This window comes from Nomascus leucogenys, chromosome 7b, assembly GCF_006542625.1.
Source record: "Nomascus leucogenys isolate Asia chromosome 7b, Asia_NLE_v1, whole genome shotgun sequence".
NCBI lineage: Eukaryota > Metazoa > Chordata > Mammalia > Primates > Hylobatidae > Nomascus > Nomascus leucogenys.
Window position 1 is genome coordinate 108,869,276 of NC_044387.1, and position 11,624 is coordinate 108,880,899.

General features: G+C 38.1%; 1 long non-coding RNA gene across 1 annotated transcript in view; it reads left to right on the top strand.

Annotated features, from left to right (window-relative positions):
• Positions 1-8,024, top strand: part of LOC105740081 — an 89,529-nt gene extending 81,505 nt beyond the window's left edge. Inside the window, exon 6 of the long non-coding RNA XR_001116092.2 lies at positions 6,228-8,024. This is a non-coding gene — a long non-coding RNA (uncharacterized LOC105740081). The remainder of the gene's footprint in view (positions 1-6,227) is intronic.
• The last annotated feature ends 3,600 nt before the right edge of the window (positions 8,025-11,624 follow it).

Genomic DNA, 11,624 nt, shown 5'->3' on the forward strand with positions numbered 1-11,624 from the left:
CGTAGACAGAAGTGCCTTGGGAAACAAGAAGGTAGATCTGGAGCCAGTGTAGACTGCAGCCAGGACCACATGTTCCTTAGGGCAACGGAAAGAAGAGGAGATAAATGCTGTAAGATTATACAGAAAATTTAAAAACTGTTATACACTGTTTAAATCTCATCAAAGGCATCAAAGAGGATCCCATTAAAAACTCTCTTGAGAGCAGCTGAGTGCTGACGCTTTGCTGCTTAGAATGCAGGGTCAAGGGAGGTATGATGTCGGGAGGGCTTAGGTGTACACCTGAGCGTTCAGAGTAAAGAGAAATGAGCGTTGGGGAAAGCTAAAAGGAGGCAGCCAGCAGGAGGCCGGCCGGCCGGGATGGCAGCCACCTTCAGCAGGTCAGCCTTCACTCTGGTGGGCAGATCTAAGGCAGATTTGGGAAAAAGAGACACACTCAGTCCCTCCAGATTCTGGGATGGTTTGGTCTCTGGCTCTGAGGTTCCCAGGTGAAACTGATGCTGCTGCACCCTGCCGTGATGCAGTGTGACTCATGGCCAAGAGCAGAACTTCAGATGGGAGAGGGCTGACTCTGGCTTCTGCTATTCACAGCCACAGTGTATGGGAAAGTAAAAGAGGCTTCATCATTCAGTAACAAAAACAAATTTCAGTCACGTAAGGAAAATTAAACTGAGCTTTATGAACTTTCCTTTCCCTTATCTTACTTTGATGTCATTTTGTCTTGTAATGCAAATGTAGATATGTTTAATCCATATTTACCTTTCTAATTAATAAACAGCTAGTTTTATATAGATAAAAGCCTTCAAATTTTAATTCAAAGGAGGTTTTCTCAGAGTGCTGATTTTCATTGTTCATCAGGCAGGTACATCATTTAGTGGAAACCAAGTAAAATTGTATCCACGAGTCCAAGCATAGTCCTCCAATATTTTGTAGGATTCATCTAAAGACTTAAATTTGACATTCATGTAATTCCCTCTAGGATATACAGTTCCTCAGTCTCGTGGAATTAGCCCAGTACCTGCTCTTCTGGGTGCTAGGATGCCATAGACAGCCTGTAGTTCCTTCATCCAAATCCCATTACTCTAGGTTTGGGGTTCTAATTCATTAAGGAACCGAGGCCTTTTCAGGTAGTATTTGTATAAATGCTGAGCTCTCAATATGGAAGAAGAAACAGCAAAGGAAGAAAGAGGGGGTGAGGAGGAAAAGGAATAGGAGGAGGAGGAGAAGGAATAGGAGGAAGACGAGAATTAGAAGGAATAGGAACGGCGGGGGGCGGGGAATAGGAGGAGGATTAGGAAGAGGAGGAAATTTGCATAGGACTTTAAGTCCCTTAAGCTTCTGGTTAAGTGGCTCATCTACACAAACCCCATCTCATGATCCCGTGACATAGGAGCTATTCCCTCTAATCACTACTGATTGTCCTCCATGTTCCCTTTGACTTACCTTTCATGGCCTCATGACCCCATCCCCATCCTCTAAATCCAATCCAGTGGACCTCCACACTCTGCTGCCCAGCCCTCTTTGTGATTTCTGAGCTCTTTTGCTGTAGACACAAGTGGACAGTCATCCGAGGCAGCGTTCTTTACTATCTGCGCTCTCCAGAGCACAGTTGAGCCTGAGTTCCACCCCAGCACATCTCAACTTCAATTGATTTCAGAACCTTTCAGTCATTTGTGTGACATTTCTGAATTTCCTGACTTCACCAATGCCAGGAGGATAACCCTCCGAATCAAATCGAAGATCATTTCATTCTAAAGCTCCTCCTATATTGACATTTCTAGGGAACTATGACAAACTCAAGGCCTCAGAGGGCCCTAGACTCCATTTCATTAAATACAATTTTTGAATGGGTATCAGGGACCTTGACCTCAGGAAACAACTTGGGCACCATTTATGTCAACATAGGGGTCATCAACGTTGCTATGATGTTTCCTTTGGGTTCATTTAATCCTATTTAACCACATATTTCAATAACAGAAAGATTTAAACTCAGAGCAAAGTGGTCAACAGCACACATCCATTATGTACCATTTACGGACCTGTTCTGAAGACCTGTTGTTCTCTCTCTACCATTTTGTCTCTTGTCATATTTCTTCAGGTTTATTAGTGATTTATCTCTTTTCGTTAAGTATTTTCCTGGTCCAACATTATTTTATAATTCAAATATTAGGGCACAGAAACAAAAATAGGATGTGGGTTTGAATACACATACAATACATACATCTATGTCATATATATACACATACACTAAAATAGTTTGCAATGGGTTTAGAAATTAGAAAGGGGATAATATAAAGTAAACTTAAACAGCTTCAGAATTTTGCCAGAAACCAGCCCTGAACTTAACAATAACCTCATCTCAGTAGAAAGAAGAGAGACAGAAAAATAACCCCATCTCAATAGAAAGAAGAGAGGCTGAGTAAAGGCACGTTTACTCGGAAATGAGTTCCCCAGCGTGAAACTCAGAGTGAGGAGAGAGAACTTTTAGAATTTGCCACACACCTGCTTTCTGATGCATATTAACCACACAGTGCACTTTCCACTGGCTGCTTGAACAGGCATGTCATGTATGAATGAAGTGGGTCAAGGTCAGAAAAACAACGATTGTTGGTGTATGTGATAAGTTGATGTGTACTTGCCCTGGGTCAGTCGCTATTCACCTGCAGAAGATTCCTGCCATATAGGAAGTAAAATCTGTATTGCTGAATCTCACACATTTCCAGAAAAAGCCAGGTTACTACAGGAAATTTCCTAATTTTTAAATATGAAATGATTCAAACAAACATACTATAGAAAAAACTATACAATGTACAGTAACCATGCAATAGAAATACATCTGATGAATGGATTTGGCTCATGGGCCGCTAGCTTATGACTTCTGATCAATGTTTTGAAATTATCCCTGGGAGACGTGGGGAAGAAAGATTCAGTCTGAAAGGAGCCACATGCAGTTTTGTAAGACAATTTGCAGACTTCAAAGTGACTGAGTCAGAGTATGTACATAAAACGTGGCCCATGAAGTCCTTGCCCACACCTATGTCCTGAATGGTATTGCTAGTTTTTGTAGGATTTTAATGGTTTTAGTCTAACATATAAGTCTTTAATCCATCTTGAATTAATTTTGTATAAGTGTAAGGAAGGATCAGTTGAGCTTTCTACATATGTAGCAGTTTCCAGCCATTTATTAAATAGGATCTTTCCCATTTTTTTTTTGTCAGTTTGTCAAAGATCAGATAGTGTACTATGCGCATCATTTCTGAGGCTCTGTTCTGTTCCATGATCTATGTCTCTGTTGTGGTACCAGTACCATGCTGTTTTGGTTACTGTAGCCTTGTAGTATAGTTTAAAGTCAGGTAGCGTGATGCCTCCAGCTTTGTTCTTTTGGCTTAGGATTGACTTGGCGATGCGGGCTCTTTTTTGGTTCCATATGAACTTTAAAGTAGTTTTTTCCAATTCTGTGAAGAAAGTCATTGGTAGCTTGATGGGGATGGCATTGAATCTATAAATTACCTTGGGCAGTATGGCCATTTTCACGATATTGATTCTTCCAACCCATGAGCATGGAATGTTCTTCCATTTGTTTGTATCCTCTTTTATTTCATTGAGCAGTGGTTTGTAGTTCTCCTTGAAGAGGTCCTTCACATCCCTTGTAAGTTGGATTCCTAGGTATTTTATTCTCTTTGAAGCAATTGTGAATGGGAGTTCACTCATGATTTGGCTCTCTGTTTGTCTGTTATTGGTGTACAAGAATGCTTGTGATTTTTGTACATTAATTTTGTATCCTGAGACTTTGCTGAAGTTGCTAATCAGCCTAAGGAGATTTTGGGCTGAGACAATGGGGTTTTCTAGATATACAATCATGTCATCTGCAAACAGGGACAATTTGACTTCCTCTTTTCCTAATTGAATACCCTTTATTTCCTTCTCCTGCCTGATTGCCCTGGCCAGAACTTCCAACACTATGTTGAATAGGAGCGGTGATAGAGGGCATCCCTGTCTTGTGCCAGTTTTCAGAGGGAATGCTTCCAGTTTTTGCCCATTCAGTATGATATTGGCTGTGGGTTTGTCGTAGATAGCTCTTATTATTTTGAGATATGTCCCAAAAGCAATGGCAACGAAAGCCAAAATCGACAAATGGGATCTCATTAAACTAAAGAGCTTCTGCACAGCAAAAGAAACTATCATCAGAATGAACAGGCAACCTACAGAATGGGAGAAAATTTTTGCAACCTACTCATCTGACAAAGGGCTAATATCCAGAACCTACAATGAACTCAAACAAATTTACAAGAAAAAAACAAACAACCCCATCAAAAAGTGGGCAGAGGACATGAACAAACACTTCTCAAAAGAAGACATTTATGCAGCCAGAAAACACATGAAGAAATGCTCATCATCACTGGCCATCAGAGAAATGCAAATCAAAACCACAGTGAGATACCATCTCACACCAGTTAGAATGGCCATCATTAAAAAATCAGGAAACAACAGGTGCTGGAGAGGATGTGGAGAAATAGGAACACTTTTACACTGTTGGTGGGACTGTAAACTAGTTCAACCATTGTGGAAGTCAGTGTGGCGATTCCTCAGGGATCTCGAACTAGAAATACCATTTGACCCAGCCATCCCATTACTGGGTATATACCCAAAGGACTATAAATCATGCTGCTATAAAGACACATGCACACGTATGTTTATTGCGGCACTATTCACAATAGCAAAGAGTTGGAACCAACCCAAATGTCCAACAACGATAGACTGGATTAAGAAAATGTGGCACATATAACCATGGAATACATGCAGCCATAAAAATGATAGTGTCCTTTAGGGATGATGAACGGAAACATCTCAGTAAACATCGCAAGGAAAAAACCAAACAGTTTCTCTCATAGGTGGAATTGAACAATGAGAACATGGACACAGGAACGGAACATACATCGGGGACTGTGGGGGGGGGGGGGGGAGGGACAGCATTAGGAGATACACTAATGCTAAATAGAAATGGTAGAAATAACATGCACATGATACATAGTAAAAACTGCACATTGTGCAAAAAAAAAAATAAAAAAAAAAAAAAAAAAAAAACGGGAGAACGGAAATCTAAAATGAAACACATTAAGGTTAATACTGGCCGGGCCCAGTGGCTCACGCCTGTAATCCCAGCACTTTGGGGACTGAGTCAGGATTACTTAAGGACAGGAGATCGAGACCAACCTGGGCAACATCATGAGACCCATTTCTACAAAACAAATGGAAAAATAGTTACTACCCATAGGACTGAAAAGTCACTCATTTGCTATCACACAGATATACACATGTGTGATAGCCGGCTATCGGATTAAATCAGGCAGTCAGAGAAAACAAAAAGAAGCAGGCAAAAATAAAACAGAAAAACATGAAATTTAATCTTTCAATTTCGAACTTTTTATCAGACAAGGACTAGAAACCCAATGATGACAAAAAAAAAAGACAAAATTGCTTTCCTATGTCTCATATAGCAAGCTCAGGTGCAATTATAGTTCCACACTAACCTGCAGGCTCCATACAAGGACTTGCCACAATTCTCAGTTTTAGTACCGGCTGTAATTTATGTTATGTTTAGATAAATTCCTGAGCCCCCTGTACCTAATTTTTTTAAATTGGTGAAAAAACACAGAAATAGCTTACGTGCTTGCTTTAAGAAATAGATAAATAGAATATTATATTTTTAAAACTCATTATGCCTAAGTATTTAATATCTACCAGTGATTTTATTCTTGGCGAGCATAGCAGGGGCCATATGAGAAATGTAAATATGGTTATTGACCTATTGTGCTGATGACAAAAGAAGATGAGTCTTTTCTCTAGGAGACTGGATTAGCTTGGCTGAAAATATTCATTGCATACCAAATTAGACTATACACTGTATTTATGCCACTGAATGTTTTCCTTAGTTGTTTTGTGAGTAAAATAAATTGGATGTATGTTCAATGTATATAATTCAGGCACCTTATTTCAAAAGTAATTAAGGTCTTATTCACTTGAGACCAGATAATTACAGTTAACGTAATCTTAAAAGAGCCCCCAGGACTGTTTGCCATTGGTAAACGCATAAGAATTGGAATAAATTGACTTTCATGATACTGAAGCTTCGTTGGGAGAACTAGGAACAGAGAAAAGAATGATAAATCAAAAATTCGTCTCCTAAGACTGATGAAGATAACACATATATTTTTTTCATTTACTCTTAGACAACCCTTACAAGATTTTTGCCCAGTGAAAGTGGCATGTGGACCATGGAATGATGTTTCATAAAGATAAATCCAGAGATTAGTGCTGAAGTCCCAGCCCGCTGGCTCCTCACACAGGCTACCCCAGACCAGCCTGGCTGGCTCTACACTAGGCCTCCCATCAGGCGAGAGCCAACGCTCCTCAGCCTGGCTCCACCTCATTCAGAAGAAAGTGTGTCTCCCGGCCTCAATTGCACTGAATGCAAGGATACCAAGATAAACCAGGGTTTCCTTCGGCTCAGAGTACAGTTGCAGACTCGGTAATGACTGAGCCAAGCCAGACTGACTGTAATAAGATAATAAATTAACTACCAGTCAGGAACTAAGTCAGCAGGTATGCAAACATTTTAGAGGTAACATCATGAAACTAGAACAGAGGAGGTCTTGGGAAGAAAAAAGGCTTGGAAATGATACCTGGAAAGATATTGCTAATAATGATCAAGAAGAAAAAACAAATCCAGTTTGGAAGTGAGCAATCATTTATGATGTAAAATGTTTCTTAGAAATGGAGTCTAGATAGTGCTTGGAATATGCTTTAAACTACTTATATTTAATTTGTTTTTCTTGTGATTTCTGTATTGTTTGGTGTAAAATAATCTTTCCAGGTTGTGTCTAATTAAGGCACATTCAGTGATATGAGTCATTTTCTAAATATACTGTATCTAAAAAAATTTAAAATTTTTGGATCAACTAAAAACTCTCAATTATTTTAAAGTTTACTCTTCCAAATTCTAAAATGTATTCATAAATTTATATACAACTATTTTAATGGTCCCTGTGGGCCCAACTTCTCTATATAAATTTACTTCTTGTTTTATAGGTGCTAATGCTTAAAGATACTTAAATATGCCAATTTCTTTCCTCTATGTAGAAGTTTGAAATACATTCCTATGGCCTGAGAGGACCCTTTGAAATTTGAACACATAGAGTATCGTTATGTGCTTTCAAAACTTTGTGTTGTATAGGACCCTCTTTCAGCTGAATATTTTTCAAGCAGTAAGCCTGTCCTGCATCGCACATGTCCTGGGACACCTATGGACAAAATCACGAGACTGCCTTCCTGACAGATTTCACCTCTCTCCCGGGGAGTTCTCTAATGGCGTCACTTGTATGTTTTTTTTTTTTTCCAGTTTCTTCTGTGTGATGCACGTGATGCTCTTACACTGCAGAGTAGCGTTTTTAAAAATCTGATTTAGAGTTTGTCCTACTATTATATATTTTGCTTATAAAAACCTTGTGTTTTTTCAAAAATTCCTAACAGACTTATTTAGGCCTAACTGATCTAAAATAAACCACACATGGTACAGTGTACAGTTTGATGGGCTTTGACATATGTGCTTATAATGGGTTGAATTATGTCCCTCACGAGATATGTTAAAGTCCTAAACCCTGTTTTCTCATTTGCGACTAGGGCCTTTATTTGGAAACAGGGTCATTGCAGATGTGATTAGCTAAGATGAGGTTGTAGTGGAGTGGAGTGGGCCCTTAATCCCCTTAATCCTAAATGAGGGGTGTCATCATAAGAAAGACACTCACAAACAGATACAGACACAGAAGGAAGACGGCCACATGACAAGGAGGCAGGGGGTGGAGTGATGCTGCCACACGTCAAGAAGCACCTGTGGCCACCAGAGTTAGAAGAGGCAAGGAAGGATTGTCTCGTGGAGGCCTCGGACTGGCATCACCTTGCTAACAACACTGATGGTGGGCTTCCAGCCTCCAGAATTGTAAGGCAATAAATTTATGTTGTTTTAAGCCAACCAGTTTGTGGTGAAATAGCCCCAGGAAACGGATCCAATCTACAATCATGAAACCATCTGAGAATAAAAATAGCAAACATAACCCTCACCTCAACAAGTTTCCTGAAGTTCCTCCCGTCACACCTTCCCAAGTCCCACATCCATCCTCAGGAAACCACTGAACTCTTTTGTCACTATAGACAGTATTTTGTAGAATTAGTATAAATTTTACATAAATTTATATAAATCCCAAAATTATAGAAAATATATTTACTGTATACATGTGGCATATATTGGCTGCTTTCAGCATAATTATTTGGAGGTTTATTCATTTTTTTTTGCTCCTTTGTTTAGCTAAGTAGTGCTCCATTGTATTGATATATCACAATTTGTTTATCCATTCACCTGTTTATGGACACTTTAATTGTTTCCAACTTTTGGCTGTCACGAATGCATCTGCTGTATGTGCACATATACATGTACAACTATTTGAACAGAGATACACTTTTGTTTCTCTTGGTAGACACCTAATTGTGGAACAGCCGAGTCCTGTAACAGGCATATGTTTAACTTTTAAAGAAACTGCCAAACCACTTTCTAAAGTAAACATACTATGTACAGTCTCACTAGCAGAATATAGGAGTTCCAGTTCGTCCACATCTTCATCAACAGTTAGTGTGATCAGGCTTATGTACATTCATAGAATTAGGGTCCTTCCTATTTAGGTTAAATTTTTTCCTTTCTGATAGGTATGTAGTGGTATCTCACTGTGGTTTTTTATTTACATTTCCCTAATGACTAATAATACTAAATGTCTTTCATAGGCCTATTTGTCATGGCATGCCTCTGGCATACCATCTGTTCAGATCTTTTGTTTATTGTCTAATTTTTATGTGTTTGATCTTATCAATTTTTGGAGATTATTCTGGATACAATGAATTTATTAGATATATGATTCCTATTTTTCATGGTCTGTGGTTTATCTTTTCTTTCTCTTAACAATATTCTTGAAGAGCAGTTGTTCTTATTTTTATGAAATTTGTTTTATCACTATTTTCTTCTATGGATTGTGCTTTTCTATGAAGCAACCTTTCTGACCCAAAGTAATAAAGTTTCTGTTACACATCTTATTCTAGAAGTTTGATACTTTTAGGCTTTACCTTGGGTCTATAGTCCTTTTTGAATTAACTTTCACATGTTATGTAAGGTATAAAGTCTTTTTGGTTTGTTTGCTTTTGCTTTTGTATATTGGTATCCAGTTGTTCTAGTACCAGTTAAAAATACTATTTTTCTTTATTAAGCTGCCTTTGTACATTTATAAAAGATGAATTGATCATATATGTGTAGGTCTGTTTCCAAACTTTCTCTTCTATTTTATTGACGTATTTGTTGGTCTCGAGGCAAATATCACATTGTCTTGATTATTGTAGCTTTATAATGATTATTGATTGCTATGGGTGCAAGATCCTCAACTTTGTTCTTTTGCAAAGTTGTTTTGACTACCTTGGGAACTTTGCATTTTTCTAGTAACACTGTTTTGATATAGATTATTTTGAATAGGGAATGTTTTGACTTAAAAATAATATCGAACTTTTATAATGTAAGATTTTTAAATTATAAGTAATGTGAAAGGAGAGAAACATCTTCATTCTATCATTCAGCACCTTTCAGGAACCTCATCCAACCTCACCACTCTAGGCTATCAGAGTTAGCACATTACATCTCTATACAGTCATGCATTCGTTAATGATGGGGATATGTTCTGAGAAATGCATTATTAGGCAATTTTGTTGGTGAACATCAGAGAGTGTACTTACACAAACCTAGCTGGTATAGCCCACCAGTCACCTTGGCAATATGGTATAGACGATTGCTCCTGGGCTGCAAACATGTACAGCAGGTTACTGCACTGAATACCGCAGGCAATTGTAATACAATGATGAGTATTTGTGTATTTAAATGTAGAAAAGGTACAGTACAAATTTGATGTAAAAGATTAAAAACCGGAAGACCTGCATAAGCCCATTCTGTTACAATCTTATGGGACCAGCATTGTATATGCAGAGTCCATCGTGGACTGAATTGTCATTGTGTGGAGCACAGCTGTATCTCTATCCATACTGACACACACACGCCTTCTGAAACCCATGCCCACAACCATCCTGGTATCTGTATATTGGTGCTTTATAGTTTAAAATACACCCTTTTGAGTGCTGAGCCTCAGCAAATACTCATGCTTAGCCACTGTCAGCCTGCATCTTCCTCTAATCTCCAAAATAAAGTAAGTTCATTGACAGCAGTAGAGATGCCTGCATTGCTGGATTTACACTCTGTTTTATTATTAAAGAAAGGAATTTTTTCTCCCAAAAGATATCCCTATTTCTATTAATCTTTTCTGGCTCATTATTTTTCTTTGATAAGCATAGAAGGCAGTATGGTGGAAGTATTCTGCCTATCTGTGAGTATATTAAAAAATGGAAAATGTTGGAAATAAATTTCTTGTGCATTTACTTTTTCTGAAATACTATTACTATTTCCTTTCCAATCTTGGACTGCTGAATTCTGAATAAATCTCTCACCTTTGTGGTTTTCTTGAAGTAGACCTTAATTTGAAATATATATATATATATATATATTTTTTTTTATGGAGTCTCACACTGTCACCAAGGCTGGAGTGCAGTGGCACGATCTCAGCTCACTGCAAGCTCCACCTCCCAGGTTCAAGCGATTCTCCTGCCTCAGCCTCTTGAGTAACTGGGATTACAGGCGCCTGCCACCATGCCCGGCTACTTTTTTGTATTTTTAGTAGAGATGGGGTTTCACTATGTTGGCCAGGCTGGTCTCGAACACCTGACCTCATGATCCATCTGCCTCGGCTTCCCAAAGTGCTAGGATTACAGGCGTGAGCCACTGCACCCAGCCGAAATATTTTCCTTTCTTTTTCTGTCTTTCCTTCTTTTAAAAAAAATTCTGCAGCTGATCCCTGATGGCTTTTAACTTGAATAAAATTTTATTTAAAGGAAGTGTTTATTCATTGATACGAATCGCACAGTATAATTTCAAGCCCGTTACCATGAAGATATTTTCCTGTGTTTTACTTCAGAATTTTAAATTATTTTATCTTTCAAATTCAGATCTATATTCCAGCTAGAATTTTGTGTGTGTGTGTGTGATGTGAAGGTCAAAGTTTATTTTTCTTTTTTTACATATAAATATGTAATAGATCCAGCACCACTTAATGAAAAGACTACTCTCAGGTGGTACGTACGTCGTGGCCCAAGTGACTGAGTATCGAGTTGGTCTGGGTTTCAACTTTCTATTCAGTTCAGTTGCTCTGTAGTTCCTCCTTGATGGTTTACATTGTCTGTGAATATTGACAGTTATAGTTCTTACTTTACCATTCTTTTAAGGAATCATTTGAAAAATTCACATATTGGTGAAGCCATACAGGCTAGAGTTTTCTTTGTGGCAAATTTCCTAATGACAGATTTAATTTCTTTAATAGATACAATCTATTCCAAATAGATTTTTTTCAATGAATTTGGTAAGCTATATTTTTCTAGGAATTTGACAATTTCTTCTAAATTTTGAAATATATTGGTATATATGTCAAAAATTG